Genomic DNA, 15,836 nt, shown 5'->3' with positions numbered 1-15,836 from the left:
CTTTCGGGATCCCTAACCCATCTACTGATTTCAACTATCTTGGACGCTTCCCAAGGTTAAATGGCGATGTCACATCCATCATGATCGGAATTTCAATATCTCTCCTCAGAGTAACACATTTATTAGACAAAGCACTTATGGAGTCTGATAAGTATCATTCACTGATCATTAGCCTGTGGTCTTTAAGAGGATTTATGATTAGATATATCAATATAACCTTCCCATCTACTGAACTACAGGATTGATTAAACATTTGCGAATTGTCTCTTAAATAGGCACTGGGATGCGTTTCCAATCAAATGAATCATCTCTAAATATATATGGATACTTTGCCAAAAAGTTATTAAACTAATGCTTCACGTTTATAAATGGAGATGTTCTGAAATGAAATTGCAACATTACACCCTAGAATAATGTTCATTTGTCTTCATCAAGATAAGGAGAGAAGCTGGTGGGAAATGCAAACTGACCCCTTTACAGGCTCCCCCTCCAGAGGGAGACACTTCTCTCATTCTGCTTTACCATCGTAGGCCAGGGACTATTTCAAGACATATTTTCAAAAAAAAGATCAAATCAAATAAATAAATGAATAAATGCAGACCAAACTGAGACCATCCTGATTCTCAAAACGGTCACACGTGTCTCCTCTGGAAACGCACCAGATTTTGTAATCACAGTGAGAGCTTTTAACATATCCAAATATTTCTCATTTAATCTCGTCTAATGCAATCCACATTCATTTAATAGCTCTATACACCTGCCTTACTGGTTAGGTTATTTTATTGTCAAGAATCTCTTTTGATCTTATACCAAACCAAAGAAACATGATCCTCCTTTAAAGAAAATTCTCCATACAGGCAATGAAACACACAATTTCCTCATTTTAGGTCAACTTAATTCTAATGCCATTTCAGCACCTTTTGTAGCAAATCTCATTAGCGAGACAACACGAAGAAAGAAAAATACTTCAAGTGTGTTGGGCTTAAGCCAACTTCACTCAGACCTCTGCTCCCTTAGTTGGGAGTTAGCTAGTTTCCTCTTTCCTCTGACATCACTCTGCAAGCCTCATACAACAATAATACGGCCCCAATCGCATGACATTATGGCTTCCTTACATGCACATGGGAGGGCTGCGCTAAAATCCCGCTTGACCACAGACACGACGCACTCGGTTCCCAGCTCGAACCAGCTGCACAGCTGCCGTTTATGGGAGGAACAGAAAATGGATAAGGAGATTCCAGTCCGCTACGGGGAGAAAACATTTCCACTTCCCAAACTCTGGGCAAATCGATGTACCACTGTTAAAAATGCGATGCAGCTGCGTTGTGGTCTCAAAGGCATATTCGAGACTAAAACTACATTGTCAGTCGGGGCACCTGCTTTGCCCCTCATGCAATTAAAATCAGGAAACAGATGTTTTGTTAAATGCCTGACTGGCCAATCAATGCGTAGTGTACATTTGTGTTTGTTTAAGCATATTTTTGTAGAATTGCGTGTTTGGGAGTGAAATATTCAGAACTGATGTGCATAGATTTTGGAGACATGACTAGACATGTTATGTGATCACTTGGGATAAAGCCAGATGAATTATAATCATGGTGTGTTTATTTTCTTATTTATTTATTTGACTTTATAGCTCACGAAGCTATAAATCTAGGCAAGATGATTTCTAGTCTATTATAATCCCCAAGGAGTCTGGTTTCTCAATAATTGAGTGCATTGCCTTTTAAAATCAGTACTTTTCATTGCGCTCTTAGATCTTAATATGTTGTTTCAGCTTATTTTAAAAACGCAAGCCAAATGTGAAAGAATATGCCAATACATGCACACACAGAGAGGCAAAAATGCACCTTGTGTGTGTGTGTGTGCTTTTAAATGTGATCCAGATGTTCTTAAAGCACATGGAAACAGGTGATGATAGCATTAGCTAGGATTGGACACAGATGGAAAGGGGCTTGAACCTATTCCTGTATCACCACCGGGGTCGTAAATAATTCCTTTTCTTCAGAATGATGAAAATGATTTCAAAGTGAATTATGCTCTGTCTCGCCTAAACTTCCCATACCATAAGCAAAACATGAAGAGTTTCATTGCAAAACGAGATAACCACCGTTTTTTAATTGTTCAGAATTTTTTTTTTCATTTTTTCAATCGTTTTTTGGTTGTGCATTCCAATTAATTTCAATTCAACTGCAGTTGGTTTGTTTTGATTTAAACCTTCATAACTTAAAAAATACCGCTAAGTAGCACCATAAAACAAAATAATAACACGATAACATAATAATAAACATGTTTTGACAAAAATGTTAAAAAATTGATTTATCTCTTTTTGCAACGAAACTCTTCACATGTCTTCTTTTGTCACATTCTCAGTTTAAGGCTGAAACACTGGCTTGTCCTTGAGGGACAATATTATCACATTAAGGAGATCTGGTTGAAAAACAACATGACTGAGCTGAGATCATCCTGCCAAGGCTTTGCATGATAAGAGTCCAACCATACAGAAACTGCTTAAAGGAATATTCCATTTTCTTAAAAGAAAAATCCAGATAATTTACTCACCACCATGTCATCCAAAATGTTGATGTCTTTCTTTGTTCAGTCGAGAAGAAATTATGTTTTTTGAGGAAAACATTGCAGGATTTTTCTCATTTTAATGGACTTTAATGGACACCAACAATTAACACTTAACTCAACACGTAACAGTGTTTTTCAACGGAGTTTCAAAGGACTATAAATGATCCCAAACGAGGCATAAGGGTCTTATCTAGCGAAACGATTGTCATTTTTGACAAGCAAAATAAAAAATATGCACTTTTAAACCCCAACTTTTCGTCTAGGTCCAGTCCAGCGCGACCTAACGTAAATGCGTAGTGACGTAGGGAGGTCACGTGTTACATATATAAAACGCACATTTGCGGACCATTGTAAACAATAAACTGACACAAAGACATTAATTACTATCAGTTGACATACAACGTCGGAACGGTCCTCTTTCAACACACTTGTAAACACTGAGGCGCAGTTTCACTTTCGTCCTCTGTGACCTCTTGACGTGATGGTGTATGCGAGAATTCACGCTGGCGCTTTCAGGACCGGACAAAGACGAGAAATTGTGCTTTAAAATTATATATTTGTTATTTTTCTTGTCAAAAATGACAATCGTTTCGCTAGATAAGAACCTTATGCCTCGTTTGGGATTGTTTATAGTCCTTTGAAACTTCGTTGAAAAAAACTGCCACGCGTTGAGCCAAGTGTCAAGTGTTGGTGTCCATTAAAGTCAACCAAAATGAGAAAAATCCTGCAATGTTTTCCTCAAAAAACATAACCTCCTCTGGACCGGACAAAGAAAGACATCAACATTTTGGATGACATGGTGGTGAGTAAATTATCTGGATTTTTCTTTTAAGAAAATGGAATATTCCTTTAAGACGCAGCAGTTAATACAAAACAGATATAAAGACAGATTAATTTTCAGCTTTTATATCTTTATGGTAAGCAGAACAAAAAGGACAGCATGAGAGCACCCATGTCATGTCTGCTATATGAAGGATTGTTCCCAGTCTGCCCAGGTTAGAAACAAACTTTCTGGCTAGTGCTAAATTTAATCGGCTGTGACTGGATGGCTGGTGGGTCAGTCTTTTGGGATGAAGAAGAGAGCCACTACATGTGTCAGAACACAAACACGTTAAGCAAAGAGTTGGGATAGACATTAAGCAGAACAGAGAAATATGTCCAATCCCTATAATTACACCTCTCCGGAGACTTGAACTCTGTGAGGAGACTATGAGCTGCATTAATATTATAGCATTGCAGAATAAACATCTTCACACAAATATTTCAGTATAAGCCACACATACAGGGTTTAAGAAAATGTTTAAATTGCAGCTTCCCTCCCCCATATCACCTTAACGTTAGGCCCCCGTCCTCACACCCCACACGGGGCAGAACCTTTCTTGAAAGCGCCACAAATGGGGCAGCACAAAGTCTATGTGGCAGCCATTTGGGAAGAGGGTCGTTCACCGTGATGGATGCATAAGAAAGCAACACGTTGTCCCAGCAAGGTGCCGCGAGCCTCGCTCTATTTCGGACACCTTTAAACCGCTACGTCGCAGTGTGAAATGATTCATTTGCGTTGGCAGACGGCCGTATCCATGGCAAGAGAGAAATCCCCGCTCGAAATCTCACACCCTCTGTTACATGTTTATGCAGCTGGATTGTTTTATTGGGCCAATTAAATGAAGTTGTGATAATTGAGCATAAGTATTAGGGTGGGGATCAGGGGCAGTCCAGCTGTCAACTGCTGGAATCCCAAACAAAGCCGCTTTAGGGTTGTCTTTACACCTGCATTCTTTCACTATTACAGCTGTGTGATGAAAAACAATTGAGAGGAATTACCCGATGAGAACACAAATGTTGATTTTGAGTCATAATTCACTTCTCTTTGAAGACACCCAACACTGGAAAGGAAAGAGCTTCGGTCATTTTGCTTTTAGGAGCATGAGAGAATCGATTCATTTCTTACGCGATCATATCCCAGCAACTGGATGACTCAGGCTGCAAAAGACACAAACGTGTTTGTTTGGAGCTCCATAGGCCACCTGATCTCCCGGCAGAGCACATCAGACTCACACAGCTGCTTGTTAGTTCGCTAATTGCGCTTTTAGTCCCTCTATGATAGCAACTATGCACATTTCCCCAACAAAAAAATCATGCACTACAGAGTTTTGAATGAAAAAAAGGCCTAAAAACATATTTTTAATCCTGACCTGAGATCATCATTTTTGGCACTAGTCTTTAGATCTCGTCACCATCATTCAAAACCATCATTCGTCATAGGACGAATCTGGAAAACGTCTGGCTTCACATTGAGGAACAAGTGGAGAGCTGATAGCTGCCATTCTGTAACGCTGAAATTCTTTCGAACATTAAACTGAAATGAACGGTTCGTAAATATGCTTCGCTTGTGCTTAAAGAAGTTCCACGCATGCCACAGGATGTAAACCTCTTGTTTCATGTCTCAATAGCCAAACGCACATCCATCACACTTACGCAAGCAAGACAGTGGTATTAAAACCTCCCCTCTTCCAAACAGATTGGGATTTGACCGAAAATGATTTCATATGAATGTTATGGCATTGAATTTTACTACTAAACAGTTTATATTTTCAGCTCTTATGATTCACAGCTGTGCTGTCTGTACCATTCTCCTCAACGTACAGCTGTGGTATAACAGCGCTGAGGAAATTGGATTTGACAGTGTTTTTCATTCTTTCATCCCCAAAATAACATTACCCATGATTTCCCATCTCTGACAACGCGATGAAAATGAACGAGTTTACAAAAGGGGATCTTCGTTTGAAGAAGGGGATCGAGAGCAAGAAAACAAACGGAGGAGGGCTGATACGAAGAGCAGGAGATCCTTCTGTTAGCGCTGACTGATCTGCTGCTTCACACACTTCTAATCACTCTTAATGCAAATCCTCAATGCTTTGAACAGACTCACATACATATGAATAGCCGAAGGCACAATTTGCATGCATTTACCTGCATTTGTAGGTATGCACGGTTGTCCATTTGTCTACAAGATGCACAAGTACTGGTTTTATTATCAATGAAGAATTTATACCGAGCAGAAAAAAAACTTTATCCTTACAGAAGTGACAAATAAATGTGAACACATGGACTTCCTTAATGATTCTGTCAACACAATCAAGCATGCGCAACTTAGGGATTTAAAAATAACACAGTGATTCACAAAAGAGGAACAATGCTAACATGCCGTTGTTTGTTTTCCAAACATTTCTTTGATATAAATCTTGCAAATGTTTACTATTTGGCAAATGGTATTCCATGGGGGAAGTGATGATACTTCGTATGATCTAATATAGTGTGATTATGCCAATGATTTTAGTTTTCACAAAACCATCATGAAATCTATACTCAAAACAATAAACGTTCAATCAAGAGGCATTAAAAAGAACTGTCAGTCATACTGCTTGGTATTGTTCAAACAATGAGAAGCACATCTGTTACTCAAGAAAATATATTAAAAATAAAATGTAATGTTTTTACAATGGCAACTTCATAAAAGACGACAGGGCCAAGTAAAATAGCATGCCATACTTTGCATGAAACTCTGGAGTCTTTGAATCTATTTATCCAGCCTCCAGCTGTTGTATATGCTCGCTGGAGCTGTTGAACGTGCCTGCGTACTCTCACAGTAACTGCTGAACGTGCTTGCGTGAGCTCACTGTAGCGGTTGTGTAACCACCATCTACTTACGCGTCTTAGATGTTACTAAGGCTTAAAAAAATAATAGCTAGACCACCGACAAGCCTCCCATGGGGTGAAAACTCCTTCATTTAAATGAGAATGGTGCCCCGTCCTCTGAGATGAGACTGAATCAACATGAGGTCTGACAAGTCAGAATGGCTTTCAAGTGCATACGTGATGAAGACTCGTTGTTGTAGCTAATGCATTTGAGGTGCATCAGACAGGGTGTTTGGAGAGACTTTAGCCTTGGACGGTACCAAAGAGACGGTACCACACGGCAATTACCCAGGTTTTCTTTTTTCCCTCCCGAGGTCTCCGGGAGACTGGTTTTACACTGTCCACACGCATTACTTCTCGTGCTGATTGAAGACCGATCCCGTCGCCCCGCGTTTTCCAGGCTTTCAGGCCACCCAGTACGGACAAACCTCACGCATGTCATCCCTCTGTGTGGTCCTCTCAAAAGAGAAACAGATAGACAGAGAGGAAACGCAAAGCAAGTGCCAACGGAGAAAGAGATGTTTCAAAATCTGACAGTGTCATTTCTGGGAAAGGAAGGAAGAGAGGGAAGGAAAAAAGAAGGCGGGGGAGCCCAGCAAAACAAGCAAAGAGCCCGAGCTGATTGTGAGTGTGGGACTCTTGCCATGCGATGAGAGCAGGGGATCAGAAAGAGGGAGGGTGTGCGGAGCAAAATGAGAAGAATCTCCAGACTTCAGTAAAACGCTCTGTATTCCGCCTAAACGCTGAAACAGAGCCACAAAGGATTAATTCACATAAAAGTGCCTGCGGCTCATACGCAGCTACGCTTAAAGAGATGAGAAAACAGTTATTTCAGTCCACGGGGCGTCTAACCGCTTCCACTGATCATTAGGGGCTAGTTAGCAGCCTTTAATGTCCCGGTCTCATCCAAGACACGGAGTCCTCTTTCACTGTAAAAGCTTTCAAACGAGCGCAGTAAACACAACAATTAAAAAAATGCTCCGTGTAAATCTATCTTTTAGCAGAAAAAAACTCTTTCCTTTCTTTAATGGGGTTTATTTGTGGTTTACTGGATTAAAAGGCCCGTTTCCGGCCCACATGTCGGAGATGCCGGCTGACCCTGAAGGTGTTTAGTGTGCGCTGAGGCGCGTGCAGCTGGGAGAGATTAATAAAGAGAGCGAAGGCTCGTAAATACTGCTGCCCCGCAGTGATGAATGCCTCCATGCACAGTCCACAGACAGCAGGATGGGAGATAAGAGAAGGCAAACTCTGTGTTCAGGACATGTTGTACCAAGCAAGGCCTTAACCAAAAAGAGCAGTTGGACCAAAGATCTCCAAACACTGCTGTGGCGTTTAAAGAAAAAACATAGTTTTCCAACATTTGATTATGTTCTTACCTCAACTTAGATGAATTAATACATACAGTACCTATATTTCAACCCATTCTCACTCCCCAAGGCGTCAAAATCTGAAGCATGTTCAAACGCCTTCAGCGTCAGTATGAAGACGCGAAGGGTGCCCCTATGCGTCACTATATAGACGAAATGGGAACTCTGTTGCTTTCATGCTAATCCCTCAGCGTCGGATATAGACGAAAGGGAATCCCGGAAGGTGATGCCGTCACGTTATGCGACGATCGGCAGGATCATGTCGCTTCTAGACGGTAACAACTCAATTTTTGTTCCAAATTTTTTACCATTGTCGCTTGGGGTTGGGGTTGGAACGACTTTCTGTTATATAAAATTACATCCTAACCCAAACCCGAACTCTTACCCTAACCCCAAGCAACAGTGGCTTAAAAATCTGAAGACAAAAAGTATAAACAAACTGACATCCAAACCCCAAGTCTAACCCCAACCCCAAGCGACAATGGTTTAAAAATTGGAAAAAAATTGAGTAGTTACCTTCCAGAAGCGGCATGATCCTGCCGATCGTCGCATAACGTGACGGCATCACCTTCCGGGATTCCCTTTCGTCTATATCCGACGCTGAGGGATTAGCATGAAAGCAACGGAGTTCCCATTTCGTTGATATAGTGACGCATAGGGGCACCCTTCGCGTCTTCATACTGACGCTGAAGGAGTTTAAAAAATGCTTCAAATTTTTACGCCTTGGGAAGTGAGAATGTGTTGTATATTTTGTCAATGTGTGCACTTTTAATCTTTGTGCAGCGCTTCGTGAATGTATTAGCATTTAGCCTAGCCCTTTTCATTCCTATGGCTCCAAAGAAAAGTTTTATTTTGTGCCACCATATACTTACTTGTGTAACTACTAATGTAACAGTCTTGTAACTACTAATGTAACAGTCCTTAAATAAGGAAAACATGGAAGTGTCTGGCTTCTAAATTCATCCCTGTTTGGATCCTAAGGAATGAATGGGGCTAGGCTAAATGCTAACACATTCACGACGCGCTGTGCAAAGATGAAGTGCACCAATTGAATAAAGATAGTATGTATTAATTTGTCTAAGCTGGGGATAAGAACATAGTAAAATATTGAAAAACGGTGGTGTTTTCCTTTAAGGGAGCAGAGCTCTGGTTATACACAGACTGCAAATTATACAAGGTGGTAATGTGTCGACTTTCTGTTCCCTCTCTTTCTCAATTCACAAATCAGAAAGAAAGGGAAGCAAAAACGGTCCTATTCAAGAGCTTTATATAATATAAAGGAAAGAATATCTGCATGATTTTAATAATGCCATATATATCCATTAACTGATCGTATGTCATAAAGAGTCATGTTTTGAATTATAAGAACTATTCCTGTTCTGCATATGACCAGCAAGTATCTTGTAATAAAGCACATACAGTCTATTTACTTTAGCAACGGTTCACAGTGACAAATTGGAGCCAATGAGGTATACAAACATGTGGAATTCACTCAAAGTCCTAATATGAAATACACTGGAAATGACGGAGGGCGGGTGTATTTGCAGCCAAGCAGATGGAAGCTATTTCTTGATACGCAAACAAATGAAGAAAGTCTTGTTTTATCAAAGAAAAGCAGTGAAGATTTGGCCAGCAGGAGAGGAAGAGGGTGTTTAGCTGGAGGTTTTGGAATGTAAATTGCCATTTGGGATGAGGCAATGCAGTAAAGATATGTACGTCACAATTAAACACAAAATTGTCAATCTTGCTGATGTGATGTGATCTCAACATATGTCCTGCTTTCTATATAATGCTCTGATATATTTAGCACAATGGTTGATATACACCCAAAACATATTTGACCAGCCCACTGAGAGTGTCACATCCCATCATGTGTTTCCCATAATTCTGACAAAAGGAGAATGATTAATCATTCATGTCTTTGTGTGTCATCATTGGCAGATTCTTTAAGGGTGTGGGGTGGAAGCTGGCATGGATGAACAAACAGGAACAGGAGAGTAAGAAATCAAGAGAATAGACAAATGAAAGAATAGGATGTTGTTGTAGCTTGATTTGTCTAAGGAATTGATTATTAAAAGATGTTTAACATGAAGTTTTACACTTTTACAAAACGAACATTTAGCAAGACCAAAATAAAATGCAATAGTTTTCTTCACAGTAGCTAATTTAGATATGTCTGTTTGATCAAATTGCGTCGATTGGTCTCTTCTGGCAATAGTTACAGTAACATTCTAGTTAATAGCACGGGAAAGGAGTTTGGCTAAGCTCTTGGCGCTGAGCTGTCCAGTTCTGATGATGTCAATCAGGCCTCTCTTGACCCAGCGCTGGGTGTATCGGCCATGGTTGTGCAGAGAAGCCTCTCTCTTTCGCTGCGGGATGTGTTTTTCTGGGCAGACTGTGAGGAGTCATTTGAACAGTGGGCGATTAGAGGACCCACACTCCCTCACCAAAACATATATAATTTCTAAGAGAGCAAGGTGTTAGCCCATTTCTTAATGTGTTTTTGTTTTGGCCCCGTTCGCGAATATACCCTGAGGCCTACTGAGCACACCTTGACGGACAGCGCTGAGTTATTCACACCTCATATCGTGGGAGTCATGATTAATATTGTAAGCAATCATCTTGATTGAAATAGAGAAATAATCATGCAAAAAGAAGTGAGAAATGAGTTATGGTTAACGATGAGCATTGGAGAATCATGCATTGGGCAACAACACTGGGAAGAAAATGGAGAAGGGGGTACAGAAGGGAGTGAGGAGAATAAGAGAAACCCAAGCCAAGACGAAGGGCCGTTTTAGGGGGGCCCGTTTAAGCGATGGTGACCAAACAATTGCTTTATAGCTGAGGCTATAAACCAATGTTTTTTTTTTTCAAATTTGGCATGGAGCTACAGACATTCTTTTATATGGCCTGGTAGGGATAAAGTAAGAGAATAAGCTTGGCCAGAATTCAGAGGAGCCACCTCCTATGAACCCTCAGTGATATGTGGCTACACAGGGACAGCACATTAGCTTAATGGGTGGACAAATGACTCGTCCATCGTCACAGCCGTGTGCACGTACAGTTAATCCAAAGGTTTCATCACTTTGGTTCAATGCGCTCAAGCTGACGTACCGCCACTCTCGAGTCCATGTAGGCGAATGGATCATTTCAATTAAAGCCAAAAAAATACCAGTAATGACTCAAGCCGTGATTAAGTAAAGATGTGTTTAAGGCTTAAACTGTTCCATACATCAGATGAGTATGGGGAGAGTGCAGATGTTTGAAAGATGGTGATTTGCTCTGCTGAGATCTTTCTAATGGCATCATTTCCTGTCTCAGGACCCCAGAGCTATTATTGTAAAAAACTATATAGTTTGCTTAGGTTCTCTCGCTGTTTATTTGTCCCTTTTTTGGGTCTTTGTCTTTAAAATACAGACACATACGGATTTGTCTGTGCAAAAATTATTGACCCTTCTGAGGTCAACCAGCATTGTTATACAAATGACTCAATGGTTGTATCATCCTACATAATGTAAAGATCATTCTGTGAAAATTTGACAACGATATCTTTGATACTGACTGAGTAAAGCCATGTCAAAGATTAAAATCAATCAATTTGATATCAGTAAGTGAAATCAAATCTCAATGCTCATAATCTCATAGATCAAGATTATGAGACTTCAGCCTGGATTTCACAGACAGTGTGACATATTATAAGCATTAACCACAGTGCACATTATTCACAAACATGAAGTTACTACAGGTGTCAAAACTAAAAATCATCATTTACTCTCTTTCTATGTAGTACCGGGGTAATGCAGAAGGCCATGACAAAGGTAACAGAACCGCTTAGAGGTTTTTATAAGAGCAGGAAACCAGTTGTTGCTCTAGGTTGTTGGACAAGTTCGGTATTTTACACTTAAAGTCCTGTTTTCAGATTGTTTATGGTGAAATAGAATGGTTTTGACTGAAATTTCGACATATGCGGCTGCCCGAGAATTTTCGGGTGTTTGTGTTTCAGCTCCCACCTCTACAATGAATTTATAGGTGCACTGTAACAATCCTTCCTAAAATGCATTAAACTTTCGTTTACAAAGAGTGGTCAGGGGTGTTCACTGATATGCTCACACAAAAATCGCTTTTTTGAAAGTTACATATTGTAACTTTTTTATCTGTTTAGTCAATAATAGCTCAGTTTATGTTTTTGCATATAATGCAACCACATATAATGCCACTAAAAGTGAAATAAACTTAAAGATCTTTCCTCTAAAATGTTATGTAGAAGTACTGCAGTCAAATTTCAAAACAATTGGCAGTATTTTGTTTAAAAAAAACATGAGGAGATGAAGAGGGAATAGCTGATATCCAGTGACAGTTCTGACATCGAAGCGTCTCTGGGTTATATCATCTGGGATTCTCACATGTTCTGTCACATTATTAACATGTCTGTGATTATTATTGGGAAGAAATGAGGAGAAAAAGAGATGAGAGAGAATGACAAAAAAGCTATTATAAGCAGATGATATCAATAACATCAATGTGGAAGGCCTAGAAAGTTGTCAAAACGGGAGCTTTAAGATGGCCTCAAGGGAACCAAGCGAGGACAGATGCAGATGACAGCTTATTATGTTGAAGAAAACAGCGTATTAATGTCTCCTCTGACTAAAGAACGTCCAGAATCATGCCTGCCCATTAAAGGTATTTCAATAACGTGATGACACATTTCTTGCTGATGAGGGTCAGAAATGTCTGAGAAAAATGTAAAAAAAAAAACACTCCACCCTTCAAGTCCTGCAGAGCAAGACACTTTTGTGTGTCACCCCTCTTCCTGCCGCTGAAATTCACAATGCTTATCAAAGCACGATGAGACACGAGATCAGTGGGAGGCGTAAAATGTCACTTTTGCAGGGTTCCTCTTTCTCTTGAAGAGCAAGGCTTGAGTACCCACACACTGATTTTGACGCGTGCGTGAACAGACCACTAGTTGTGTGAGTGGCACCATCTGTCTGTGAAGAGGGCCTGACGCTGCATGTGAAATGCGATGAGAGGAAACAAGGCAAGAGAAAGAAAAAGGACAAAGTGGAAAAAAGAAATCACAAATTACAAAGGCGGCTGTTTTATATTACTTTAAACTGTGGCACCTGTAAAGGACAGCATTACCATCTCGAGGCTATGAGCGATTGCCAATTTTTGATATGTTCAACAATTGTCACGGTCCTGTGTGCAATTATGATTTGTTTTACATTGGCATAAAACAAAGAAAAGAACAGAAAGACAAACATCCTGTAAAATGTGGTTAAAGCAGCAGATAAACTCCACGCCCTCGGATTCACTCCTCAGGCCATAACAAGGAGGCGTTCCTCTGAATTCCAAATATTTGAATTATCGTGAAATATTACATTATCAACAGGCTATGTGAGGTCAAAGGTTTGGACACTAGTTTTATTAAAAGACAATAAGAAAATAGTTTGCACACCAAAGTCAAATAAAATCTGATGAGGCACAACTTAAAAAGCCACTAAAAAGAAAAATTTAATAAAAATTAAAGTCTGTTTTTCAGATATTAAGGTGCATGGATGGAAAGTACCTCTCAAACGTTTTGAAACACTTGACTGTAATGTTAACTATGATCTTAAAAATCTTTTAACCTAAAGGTGTATGGTTAAATTCTTGAAATTACTTTTGAACACTGTAAAAAGTGTTTCTGGGCCTTAGTAAATTTAACAAAGATAAAACGAGTAAACGAGTATTAAAAAATTTAATTCTTGTTTTTTAATCCAAATTTAAGAGTTAAAATAACATAAAAAATGAATAATTTGAGTAATTCTAAATGAACACTTTATTGAGTGAATATTGAGTCAGCTTAATTTTATCATGTATAATCCACTTAAATTTGTAAGAAGGAAATTAACTTGGTGTTGAAACTACATGAAAATGATTTTAGTAAACATAGCTAACTAATCAGTAGACTCGTAGTTCCCAGCATGCTTTGCATGGGACTGCATTTGGACAGTGAAATGTACATTTAAACGCTATTTTATGTGTTTTTAACTAAAAAGAAAGACTTTTTAGTGTTTAATGTTCATTTATCTTCGAGATTTAGAAGAGTTTTTGTTTCATCTTTGAGTTATGTAGTTACCATTGTTCAGAAGACTGGTGCTTGGGCATAGACTGCATATTAAAGTATGTTGCGCTTTACAGCTGCCCAAAACTAAACTGGGTGGGCACATTGAATAAACAATTCGTCCCCTCATCTCACAGAAAGATAGTCTAAATCAATGTTTATGGAAACAACAACAAAGCATAAAAAGGTTACCTGTACCAAGAAATGTAAATTAAACTGAGTAATACTAGAACTATTAGTTAACTCAACTTAATTTTGTTGCGTTTGTATTAAGTAATATTACAGTGTTTATTATACTTAAAAAAGGCAACAAGTTGACTCAACTTAAAACATCAAATGCAGCCACTTGCCTCAATTTGTTATATTTAGGTATTACTTTTAACAGTGAAGACAACAAATTAATTTCTGTTATTAGAAAACTAAATTAACTAAACTAAATTTTATTTTAAAATAGTATTTGGTAAAATAGATTACTTAGACTGAATATTGACGGAAAAGCAGCCAATAAGAGCCCAGATTAAATGTGAACTCCTTCGATATTCTTTAATATTCAGCATAAACTGAAACTTCAAGAAGCTTCTTGATAAAATGGTAAAGTTTTGCAATTTCTAAAGGGTGCCTGCATTTCAGAGGATAAAACCAAAAGTTTTTCTTAATTTTGGATGCTTTTAGTCACCAACATAATTCCTATAGTTATATTTGTGTTATGCCATAGTTTGGACAAGTTAATTATAATTCTGTAATGTGGAAAATATATATAAATAAAGAACGAGTGAGTGTTTCAAAACATCTGACCGGTAGTGTATGTACACAATTTGAGAAGATTGAGAAGGTTTCCGTTTTTCTAGTCAGAGGAATTGTGGAGAAAAGGCATATGTAAATAAACAAATTAAGAGATTCACAAACAGACACGGGGAGTTTCCATAGACATGACTTTTATACTGTGAAAACTGTATATTCAATCACCTTCCCCTAATCCAACCCATAAACCTTTTCAGTATTTTTACATTTTCCAATAAACATCATTTAGTTTAATTGAAAACTGTTTTCCCCATGGGGACCAAACAATGTCCCCACAAGGTCAAAAAATTACTGGTACTATCTTTGTGAGGAACATAATGGTAGGGAGAAATATGGACAAACGCAATGTTAATTCAAAATATTGGTCGTGTTTGTCCATTTGACCTATACATGGGTTGAAACAACCCAACATTTTTTAGAGCGTAAACCTTAGTCTCTTACGACTCGCTACAGCATAGCGAAATCAGAAAGTAACTCTAGTGAGAAACACCAGGGCTCCCAACACTTACAAAGGGTGCCTTGGCATAGAGACAACATTACAGCATATAAACAAGACTATATGTTTCCATATCAAGGCCCTGTAATTGTTATGAGCTGGGGTAGGAGAACTGCCTTGTTTTACTACACGCTTTCACTTCTGTTGTATGACCAAAGGCCCGGTAAGTAGTTCTCTACAACCCATGCAGGATTCATGCAATATAAGAGAATCTGACCACAGGAAAATAAATAAATGTATCAAATGAAAACATCCTGACCTAGTAAAGAGCGAAGCTGAGTTCAAACATCAAGCCGGTTTTTACTCTTCAGTTTCATTACTGTTTTCCTCTCCCACACCTGCAACATAGCAAAGCAAGTAGGCAATAACAATATTTGACATTTCAGCGATTGTATTTCATGACCCTTTAAATGAAGTTAGCACTCACCATTTGTAATGTCTGGCAGTATTCCCCGAGTAGCTGCTAATTCACACTCCTGGTGCTTGTCAATTGGTGCATTCAGAAATGAGGAGGCATGATTTCACTTGAATAGCATGAAAATAATGAAAAACAGCATTGCACAGCATTCAACAGAGACAGCTTGAGATTGACCTCGTGTACACAGATATAGCTCTCGGCTCATTGCTTAGAGCTGGTACTTGGGTGCTTGGGAACCATAATCGGAAACTCAGAGAATATAGATGTGTATGCTACATCCCACCTTGGATTATTAAAGGGGACATTTCACAATTTTTTAAGATGTCAAATAAATATTTGATGTCCCCAGAGTGCGTATGTGAAGTTCTTGCTCAA

The 15,836-nt window shown here is 38.9% G+C and overlaps 1 long non-coding RNA gene across 1 annotated transcript in view; it reads right to left on the bottom strand.

Annotated features, from left to right (window-relative positions):
- The window catches only part of LOC129442631 (uncharacterized), a 24,486-nt gene extending 8,650 nt beyond the window's left edge, over positions 1-15,836 (bottom strand). The window contains exons 1-2 of the long non-coding RNA XR_008643931.2: positions 15,471-15,836; positions 15,303-15,381 (exon numbers count right to left, since the gene is read on the bottom strand). This is a non-coding gene — a long non-coding RNA (uncharacterized lncRNA). The remainder of the gene's footprint in view (positions 1-15,302; positions 15,382-15,470) is intronic.

The sequence above is a fragment of the Misgurnus anguillicaudatus genome, chromosome 21 (genome assembly GCF_027580225.2).
Source record: "Misgurnus anguillicaudatus chromosome 21, ASM2758022v2, whole genome shotgun sequence".
Taxonomy (NCBI): Eukaryota; Metazoa; Chordata; class Actinopteri; order Cypriniformes; family Cobitidae; genus Misgurnus; species Misgurnus anguillicaudatus.
This window is presented reverse-complemented; position numbering and strand designations above follow the sequence as displayed.